The sequence below is a fragment of the Syngnathus scovelli genome, chromosome 14 (genome assembly GCF_024217435.2).
Source record: "Syngnathus scovelli strain Florida chromosome 14, RoL_Ssco_1.2, whole genome shotgun sequence".
Lineage (NCBI taxonomy): Eukaryota > Metazoa > Chordata > Actinopteri > Syngnathiformes > Syngnathidae > Syngnathus > Syngnathus scovelli.
The window spans coordinates 8,789,970-8,801,778 of NC_090860.1; positions in this window are offsets into that span (position 1 = coordinate 8,789,970).

Here is an 11,809-nt window from a genome sequence, read left to right on the forward strand (position 1 = left end):
TGACCATTCACACACCATACACTGTATTTAAAAAGATAAATAAGGGAAGCGCGGTGAAAATAATTACAATTTGGTTTGGCTTGAGAAAATGATTGACAATGACGGAAGGGTTCCTCGGCTGCAGTCGAATGACAAACCAACAAAATTTAATAAAAGGCCCACCTCTGATACAGTATATAAATAAAGTACATATGTGTACGTATGTATATACAGCATACATAGTAATTACATATATGTATTTATACCTATATATGTATATACTGTATATGTGTACATATGTGTATATAAAATTTGACTTTTAGATTTTTCAGTGTGTCCCTAATGCTACGTAGCAACTAAATGTTAAAGTAGGTGCAAATCAATGAGCTTGTCGTAAGCACTGATGCTTTGTGTGTCTAATCACCATAATTGCGCAAAAAAAAAAAAAGTTAAAAGGTATCGACAGAGTTCCCTTTGTCAGCCTCGGGTGATGTGTCCTATATCTACTCGTAAGGACGATCAAATATTTCAATTGTATTTGGGGGCCCCTCTTGTATATATTGATGTCCCCTCTTTGTGGCGTTGATTGTGTGACCCTTACCCCCACGTCTGCTCCACAAGTCCCCCCCCCACTTCCCCATCCTCACCGTCCAGCTCATAAGCTCACCGATTTGCCTTACCCACTCTCATCATGTCGCCCCTAATAGTTGTTAAAGAAAAACCAGAGAGCAAGACGCTCATGTTCATGCTAAGGTACTTCGGCTCCCAAAGGGGGGTAAAAAAAATGACATGTATGTTAACCTTTATAAATAACAATGTTAGTTGAAATCTTTTTTTTTTTTCTCCCTCCTCCCGCAATGTCATACGATAAACGCACGTGTTTTAACATGGTGACCTCCACAGCATTGCAAGTGTCTGCTTTGCTATATTTATGAGTACATTCAAGAATAGCTTTGGAGTGCTGTAGATTAGTAGTATTGTCAATGTCAATTCAAAAGCTTCTCGGAGACAACCCCCCCCCCCCCCCCCCCCCCCCCCACAATGAATTCTTAATGACTACTGTATATTTTCTATGATGTTCCCACTCCAAAAAATGATATATGTCGGGTGTGGGAAGTGTGCCGTTTGTGTTGTCAGTTGAACAAATCGCATTCCTCGCTTGTGGATCGATGCATTTCTCTCCTTTGACAGTTTCTATCCTCCTTTCTTTTCTCTCTTTTTTTTAGCCTTTAAAGTTTGAATAAAGTTTCTAGTTTGCAGAATGTATTACCAAATAAATGGGTTGTGATCTTGTATCTCATTTCATGGCTTTTTTTTTGGCGGAGGACAGAGAGCAGGACTAAACATACGGAAGTCTTACTCGGTAAATTTGAAAATTTCTTTCAGTAACGCAATTCAATTCTAATATCATTAACCTAAGCATAGTTCCTCAGTGCTTCCCTAGCATTTTAACACCAAGTCCCACCTCAAAAAATATTTGGTTGTTCATGTCTTATTATATTGACTAACACTTAAATGTAGCTACGTGTTCATCAAAATTAGGCTGAAGATTTTTTCCGAAAAGTTATATTTGAATATACGACAGCATAATGCACAGTTTGAACAGTACTGTGCCTAAATATATGTTGATACATGAAGAATAATTTAATTAAAATGTACATAAAATTTAAATGAAAATTGTATCTCAATAAAAGTTTGAAGAACAAACCAGTCTAAAAGACTAAATGCAAATGAACATAAAAGTTAAATACAACTGAACTGTACTTAACATGCAATGTCTTGGATTTTAAAAATCGATATTGTTACAGTTAGTTAAAAAAGATTTGTCCGATTGTGATATTTGGCGAAAAATTCACTACACACTTAAAATAAAGTTTCAACATTTTGTTCTTTTTGGGAAGTGCAGCTAATGAAACCCAAAGTTTATCAAAGAATATTACAAAATAAATAAATAAAAAATGTTAAATGCGAAAATTAAGTAGCTTTCTGAAAAATGTCTTCCTGTGTACCGTGAAAAGAATCTTTTTTTTTCCAATTTCCGTAATCGTTCACATGATACTGCAAAAAAATATGAGGCTCATCTCCCTCATCAGAGCCTTTCAAGTTATTATAAACCTTTTGTCTTCATCCCATCTTCTTGGCGACTGTCTTTCAATTTTGGAATCCACTCCGCTAATGATTCAACCATTTTAGCACCTCCCGCTCTCCGTCCCCTCCCTCCTCTAAACACACGATGGTGTTGCCTCATCAGGAGTGGCGCTTGTCTCGCCTCGGCGCTGAGTCGACGCGGGTCACGCCAGTCCAGGGCCAGCGGGATTAAGAACCATGGGAGGAATTACAGTTGAAATGTCAGCATAATGTCATGAGGCATGTTAAAAGGTCAAATGTTCAAACGATGCTCAGTGGTGAACAGTTAACAAATCAGGTAGCAAGCACTTGGCTTGCTGGTTCTTGGATCGAGCAGTAAGATGGATGAGGTGCATGGACACATCAACCAAACAAAAAACACCCCCCACACCCCTCCGTTCCACTTTTCTGTTGGCATGGCACCTTCCCAAAATAAGGCAGACATGAACTGCAATTTAAGAAGCATCACCTGATGCCTTGCATGTTTCTCAGTTCTATTTGCTTGCTGCCACCTGTGCACCTCTACTAATGCGAGCATCATCAAAAGCAGCTGACTCGCCATTGTTTCAGTGCATGTCATGCTCTGTTTGTTGTGGATGGAGAAAAAAAATCAGCTAGACTAATGCATCTGCTCCGCAACAGTTTGAGTAGAGGATTGTCAGGACACACCACGTTATGCTCTGTGTCGTCTTTGTTTGTTGCACAAGAGCCCAGACGCTTTGAGTGCTGTAAGACAAAGGTTCAATTCATTTCAAGATCGCCGCAAACAAAACAATATTTCTCTGAAAAAAGATAACGCTCTAATATTGTACTTAAAAGAAGTTGAATACTATGAAGTAGTAAAACCACAGACTCATTTGCTTGTGTTAGTTGACAAATATATTTGAAAATGAACTTTGTGGCTCTGCACATTTAATCACAATTGTGATATGAGGGGGAAAATAAATCACAATTATTTTCTAGAATTTTTCATAACTACAGTATTATCTTTTAGTATATTATCTGTCTACATGTGTTGCTCTACCGTTTGTGTTCAAATCTCTGTTGCTTAAACTAATTCATGACGTTAATTTTCTTCTGCTAAACTCCTCGAAGCCTTTTTCTGATTAATTCTTCACTACTTCCCAAACTGCTATGTTGAGTACTGGTATCCCAAGTAAGCCAAAAAAAATAAAAAATAATCATCTGATGTTGAAAAAAACATTAGTTGGATGACTCTTACTCTTGCACACCACTGTAGATGTGAATGTACGTCATAGCTGAGACAACAAGCCCCACAAGGTCAGAATCAAGAAGCACCCCACCCCCAATCCTCCGCACTCCTCCATTTGCTCTTCTTATGAGTTGTTGCTTGAGGTGCATATGTCAGGAGGGTGGGCAAGCTTTTCTCACTTGGCTGCAGTGATTCAATGATTAGAGTACAAACAAGCATATCAAGCATGGCTGACATGCTCCCACCCCCAACGCCCCCTAAGATACCCACCACCATGTCCTCCAGCATGCTGCTGCTGTCCCCCCTTGTGCACGAGGTGGCTTCCACAAGCCGCTGCCCTGGGAATCCTCATTATCTTTCACCTCTGAGACACAGCGCACATTAAATGAGGACATCAAATGACGCGGGCTCATTAAGGGGCCGCGGATCCGCTCATTAGCATCGGCACCTTCGTCCGTTCCAGCCTGTATCGGCATTGGCTCCCAGCGCAGCGTTGTGTCCTCTCAAATCCTTAGCGCTGACTGGAAGACTTAGGATTAATGTCAACTCCCGCCAGCGGGTCATCTGGGCTTTGGCGCCGAAGCTGCGGAATTTGTTGACAGCTGCCCGCCATCACCACCACCACTCGTGTCCATTGCTCACGGCTTTTGTTTCCAACTGATAGGCAAGATGTTGAGCCGATAACGTGGGGGTGAAGTAAATCACTGCTGGTCTCTTATTGGTCATCATGTAACAATTTGCAACAAGGCTAGAAATGAGGACAAATAAACACATGAGCTAATACGACTAAATTGAAAGCTACCCAAAATCATCAGTGAAATTTAATGATCACGTTTTGCCACATGTTCAATTCGCGCGTCGGTAGATATGATCCCACTTGCCCTCTTTACCCGTCTGTGGTGGCATCACCAAATACTCCCAAAAGTGTTTCTCATTTACGGCTTTGACATAGAAGATTCGAGTGTACACCAAACTATGATTATCATTATGGAAGTCTTGTGATGTATTGTGACATTTTGGATTGTGCTGCCTCCACAAAAGCAGCGGAGGGCCTCACAAAAGGAGGCGGCATTGTCAGCCGAAGGGCAAGAATGAGATGAAATGCAATTATATGCTGAATGACATTTTATAACAACCTCGTCATCTCTTGACAGTATAGGTGTTATTGTCTGGAGGCGCTCCTAAAGGCGTCACACTATTTATGAACCTTTGTGGCCATCTTCTGTCAATCCATAGCAGGAATTTTCTTTATCTATGTGTGCAAGACTACGTATTGTCATTTACTGTATTGATGTCACTGTTGGAAAATTGTTTTTCTTTTTCACATCTTTTCTAATCTCCAGCAAGATGGAGTGTCTGTCATGGCTCTGTTGCAATTTGCGAAATACTGTTTTCATTTTACCTCCTCAACACTTGATGCGCTTGAGTTATCTTTTTATGTTTGTATAGACAATGTTCACCTCAGTGGCAGACCGCACATTTCGTACCCTTGGAGGGATTGACCTGACAAAACCTGTTTTTCTAACACTACTATTGCGTCACTATTACACAAATCATCAATACTAACCAAAATGACCATTTTGGGGTTTACAAAAAAAGGTTTGGATTATTCAGTGTATTTTAGTGGACGCCAATTGTATGTAGATTTTTGCACTTTTGCTCGATCCCTATCTGCTGAGAGTGGTCGGGTTCCACTGTTTTTGAGTTGTAATAGCACCATTCACCACTAGATGGCAAACATGGCTTTGTTGCACCAGCACCCAGTCGTATACCGGCTACAATGTGAGTAGGCCTAATCCTTTTTGTAGCTTTGGAATGATACGCAGGACCAACGTAATAGCTTGATAATATTTAAATGTTTTATTTTTGATTGCTTTTTGTAAAAAAAGAAAAAGCACAAAATGATTTCTTTATTTATTGTTGGTTTGTTGTTGGGGAGACTTGTGCCGTCCTTGAACTGTAATTTTTATGCAAGACGGCACTGGGAAAAAAAAAAGACACTACGTGATTATTTTGTATATTGTGTCAAACCTTTTGTTGTTAAAAATTGGATCTTTTTTCATTTGTTTAAGAATTTCAATTATGAAAATTGAAATATATTAAGAGCGCACGTTTTGTTCATATTGAATTTTTTTGTCATATTTCTGCTTAGGAAGTGTGGACCCCGGTAGCAAAGAAATATTAGCTAATCAACTGAGTTCATATTTTCAGATTGTGTTAAGGCGTTGCTCTCCTTGCCCATTCACCATTGATGCCCTTGGACCAGACTGTGTGCATGATGTCTGCAACGTGTCAGCATGCGGCCCAGTGGTGATTGAGTCATTGCCCGTGCATGCTTCCACTTGACTCCATCTCCATCGCTCAAATTCACCTCCACCCTGCTCTTCTCCTCCCCAGGATTCCGACATCCTCTTCTTCCGTGGTTTCAGCTAAAACAGCAACAACTAATCAGGATGTTCCGCAATCATCCATTCCCATCATTTCCTCTGGTCCATTTACACATCTGCCACGACATTCAGCATTTCATCCTTGTACTGTATTTTTTCTTTTTCCATTTAAACATCTGCTATGACATTCAGCATTTCATCATTGTACTGTATCTAATATCTTTTCCCCCTCAACTGTCATACTTTTCCGTACACCTGCACTGTCGGTATGAATGTGAATTTGTGTGCTTGTGTTCACTCAGCTGTTCTGATGGGCTGCTTGGTCATGCAGATTTGTTACAGAAAAATCTGGAACAAGACGAATTGGATAGACAGAAAGAAATGAGCAAAAATAGTATCAAATTCAACTTTGGTGGAATTGAGGCTTGCATATGTGCCCGGCTGCGACTGACAGGAAACCAGTCGATATATTGATGTTTATTATTATAATTTGCAGCAGTGTAAATTGTACTGAGATTGTTTCTTAAATCCAAAAAATGGGCATCATCTTTGTAATTTTGTTGAGTTCTATTGTGGTGCAGGTGTACCTAATGTTGTGGCCAGTGAAGTGAATTGCCTTGCAGCTCTTTTTGCCACTGCAGATCAATATTCCAAACAGTGGCTTCCATTCTGGCTCCAGTACTATAAACTAAAGTTATTGTTCTCATTTTGTGAATGAGAACTTCAAATGAAGACTTTTGAACGAGTAGGCCAGACAGACTTGAATCATTATATTATTTTTTTTCATTTATTAAAATCATGTAATTTCAATTCGGGCAACTCAAATATATTAGATTAATCTTGCTCCTGTTCGTGATTCATTTCCCTCTCTCATGAGATTATCTTGTGTTTATGTATTTTATGTCACCTGCTAAATAAATTAATTAGGAACCATTAAATAAATGCAGTGTTATAGCAGGAGTTCAACTCAAACGATACGTAATAGCTATCTTATCCATGAAAAGGTACTTTCCACCCCCGCTGTAACGTAAAGCCTTTTTTTCCATTTAGTTGGATGGGTTTGATCTGTAGAGGATTGATGGGAACATCTTATTCAAGTGTGTGTGTCCTCATATAAAACCTTGAAATCAATCTGTGTATACGTGTCTACACTTTACTTTAACTGTCGTTGTGATCTCAGCAACGGATGAGACGAGGGGGAACTGTCGAGTGGTTAAGCTTTTTCCACACATAGATTTTGTTGCGTGTAAACACATGATAATATAAATATTATTCATTTGCAGGCATCACTTTATGTATACGCATTTTTGATTGATTATGTTTGATTCATCTTAGACCACATTGTATTTTTCGTTTTAATGCCTGGTTTCACGAAATCATTCGAGTAACAACAGCCAGGAAAGAAAACATGGAATGCCAAAAAAACAACATTGCGAATTAGTTATTTTGCATTATTTTGGTCATTATCAGGAAAAGCTTTGAACAAACAAACACATGTACCTTCAGTTGTATAGGCCTTTAGAATTAAAAAGAAAATCGGATGGATGGATGGATGGATGGATGGATGGATGGATGGATGGATGGATGGATGGATGGATGGATGGATGGATGGATGGATGGATGGATGGATGGATGGATGGATGGAGGGAGGGATGCATGGATGGATGGATGGATGGATGGATGGATGGATGGATGGATGGATGGATGGATGGATGGATGGATGGATGGATGGATGTTAAAACATTGCACCGTTAATATGTAGCAATTTGCATAAGCAGCTGGTTAGCAGTTTGGTTCATTCACAAAAGAAATAAAAATGAAGCAGTGAGTTCATCCGACATTTGTTTGTTGCCTCACAAATAAAATTTGACCCTGAAATCCTTTTTTACATTTTTTAAATAGGCAACCTGGATGAATTCATATTTGTATGCCACATTGTCTGTTTTGTTTCCGATAAACAAGAAATAAAATATTGTTATCCTTCATGATTTATGGAGGGTGGCATGCATCGGCAAGTAATTCATCAGCATTCAACATGCAGCCACATAGAACAAGAGGGCCTTTTCTCCTCTAGATGCAGCAGTCATTAAGACATCTTTGACTTCCCTTCCCAATCATTTTCTGTTTGCACAGGGAAGATTACTATAATTTGGCCACTAGCTTCTCTGCCTCTTTTTTGGGTGATGTCCATTCAGTGCTAAACCAATGTGAGGAAACCAGTGTTTTGCATAAAGACTGGTGCTATTGCCCCCATCCTAGTTTTGCACACAGCAACACAATTCATCAACAGGTGGGGAGGAAATATGTTGTCCCTCGGCTGAAGGATGTTGGAGAAACAGGGACAAAAAGTCGCTGGCAAGAGGGCATTCAGCCCACAGAAGGACTTCCTCACTCAGGACAGAGGAGAGGGAAGTCTTACAACAGCTGCACCAGTCTTAAGACGGCTTAATTAATGCCTGCCTTTATTTGACAATTTTTCTTTTCTTAACCTTTTTCAATTTGTCTGGGAGGCAAACATGCAGGGTTACTGTTGCGAAGCCAATGATGGCTGCAGGCTCGGATAAAGCATTCGTCTTAGAAATGTATATTGAGTGTGAATTAAATTGGGAAGAAGAGTAATGGGAAGTTAGACGAAGCCATTTAAGTGCTGTGTTTTATAATGTTTTTTTTCCCTTTAATCTCTTTGATACTTTTCATTTAAGAGTTGGGATACTTGGCCTTGCCATCAGCAATATTTTATATAATTTTTTTAACATCAAGCCTGGATCCCCTTTGACTGATGTTTTATGTTAAATATGCTTTTTGTGGCATGAAAGGTATTTAATCAAGATTAACCTTGGTATTTTTGTAGTCATTGGCCCTCTTTGTGAGATTTCATTCTATACAACAGTCCCACATTGCTATCTGTGCCCTGGTGGAAATATTTTTTTAACGAGTTGAAGAATTTTTTTTCCATTCATTTATTTTCATCACTGCAATGTACGGTATGTCAAATGCCACGATATGTATATTAATTTGGAAAGCAATAATTTGTTCGCTATTAGTAAGAACTTAGTTTGTTGGTCAGGATGTTCCAATGGTTGTGTAAAACAGGGAACCTTTACTCAGGATTTTGTATAAAAAAATAAATATTTTTTTTAACCCCATCCTGTTTATTGTCATGGCCAAAAGTACTCCATTTATTTGCAAACTCCTTTGCTCGCATGGGGTGGCAGCAGCACTTGCGCTTGTTAATGTTCATTGATGGCTTTCAGAGCGCGGCGCACTCGAGGATCCTCACATTGTCTGCGGCCAAAGTACAGACAAAGTACTACTTTCCCTGGGTGGTCCCACTCGTGATAATACACTCTGCACTTGTTGATTTACGGCTCACGGTTCAACTGCTGCCAATTAACGTGAATGGCCGCCGGGAGGAAGGAGAAAGGAAAGGGGAGGGAGGAGGCATGACGGGAAGTGGACCAGCAACAGCCGGCCTTCCGGAACCAGGTAGGACGCACCGAACTCAACTCAGGTGGAGCGATGGCATTGCACGCGGAGCTAAGTTATATTTGTGTCATCATTTGATAGAAAGAAACGCTAGTTAAAAATGTTGCACGTCAATGACGTCAGTCACAAATCGGTCGTCAATTACTGTGCACTTAATGCTTTATGTTCGAAATGGAATTAAATTCAACTGAAATATGATCAGCACTTTTACTCTTCACAAATCTGCATTTGCAAGGGCGAGTGTGGATTTCATTTGTAAACGTATTGCACGCCCTTGATTTTTTTTTAATACTTGTGTTTTTTTACTGCATTTATTGATAATACAAGCAACACACTATGTCCGTTTGTGTAACTTGACACGTTTCTTTAATTATATTAAATGAAACTTAATTTTGTGGCACAGCTCATGAATTTGTTTTGTGCTAAAAATCAAACAAAACCTTGGAAACCCCCCAAAAAAATCATTTTTCTCTATCGACATGATACATCATGAGATACAATTGCTTTTGTAGTGGTCGACTGTGAGCTATTTTTCAAGATAGTGTACATTGACGACGCTCTACGAGGGATAACCTACGCTCACTAGACATTTGAAGGACACTACAAAATAGCAAAGGCACTTTCTCGTATGAAGTTCTTCGTGTTGTTAAATGGTTCTTTGAACAAGCCATTAAGCGATTGTGTTGCTTGCATTTGCCGCAAGTGGAATCAGCAGCTGCCTGCAGAGGTCGCGCACTATTGCACGGTTCTCGATGACCTTGTCGAAAGCAATCACGACGATAACACACGCCTATAGTTTTCTCCTTCTCATGTTAAGACATAATCTCTCTAATTGGTGTCAGGGTTGAGCTTCTTATGGTCAAAGTTGTGAGGATAGCTCCAGACCACATGACATGCTGACACTTGAAGAAAACAAATAAATGGAGCAGGGAACTAGAGAATATTGTTAATCTCTTTTGTGAGTCTTTGCGGGTGGGCAGAGTATTAGTGTGTTAGTCCGGCCTTCGAACCACTTCAGCCTGACAGGATCCTTGGACTTAAGTCAATCCCATGTGAGCCTTCTTATTAAAACCTCCTTTTTACACCTGCCTGATTCCAACAATGTTGACCTAATAAAAGAAATGTGATCCTTTTTACTGCCGCTAAACCTAAGTTTCAGCTTTTCTGCAGACCAATGATTGATTAGTCAAGTCATTGAGTGTGCTTTTGTTGTGTTTTCTACTTAGCCGACTTTGGAGTGCTTTTTTTGTGTTGAGTTTTTGGCATCAGTGAACATCAGCACTTTGATTTATTAGGTTATTTAATTCTGCAAACAAGCTGCATAGATATTCTCATGTGCTGATTTTACCTATAAATGCTCTCTAAATGGAATTGAATAAAAATGTACTACTTTAACGTCGCATTCAGTAGAACCGTTTCTTTCAGTCTGAATGCATCTTGATATCATTTTGAATGTGCTTAGCTCTTTAGAGTCAGCACATCATAAAAGATGTTTTAATCACAAATCTTGATATATAGTGGAACCTCAGAAACTGGCTGCATTTTATTAATGCTCACTTTTTTGTAATTAGAACAACGTCTCCCATATATAATAATGTGAAAAGAATTCCACCAACAGGTCAACGTGAAACCTTTGTAAACATATTAGCCAGTGAATTGCTCTATTTTACACCATCAAAAAGATCAATTCTGCTCTCACCTTTTCTTTTGACGTCAATTATAATGAAAGCGCAGCGAAAGGATTACGACAAATTTGACTTTGGAATATCCTGATTCCAATCAATTATCTATGGAAGCGTAGAGCTGCCAATGTGGGGGAAAACATTTTGACTGGCAAATAGGTTCATGACGAAATAGCTTTTTTTTACTTCCACCTCTGGCATTATAGTAAAAATGCTACGCATGTAGCATTTAGCTCCAAGTACATCTCGTTCTGAACTATTTGAAACGCACACCCAAGTACGTTGGAACATATTTGCCAGTAAAAAAATATTTTACTCGATATTGGCAGCTCCACGTAATTATGAGACCACAATAATCGAGACAGCTAGAGCAGTCCTGCACTGCTCAATAAATGACTACTTGGGTTTTATTCAAAATTCAGCAGTATTCTCTTTGTGAAGGCATCATTTTTTTTAAACCTGATTGAATGACCTACATTGGATCTCATTAGATCGTGCAAATCATAATGATCCTGCCACTATGTTTCAGAAGGATTTAGGGAATATTTATTGATTACAATACAAAATAAAGATTCAACAAGACCTAAAATTAACTACTTGCATTTGCATATTTGAGCCTCTGCTCTTGAGAAAATTCCATTTTTACTATCTACAAGACAGCGACGTACAGTGACCGGCGGAACAATTAAATGCTCTCCCACTAGATGGCAATTAACCTTTGTATCCACTTTGACACATAATAATATATGCCTTGGAGGAATAGTGGTGTGCAAACACTCATCTATGTTTACAGTATTCAGCTTTAAATACAGGCGTATTTCTAAAACATGAGCAGAGATCATTCGTGTTGCCAGCACGAGAGGCCACCACTGATGGTCAGGGGCACACAAGCCGACTTAATCGGGCCTCCAAGCGTGAATGCGCCTGAATATCAG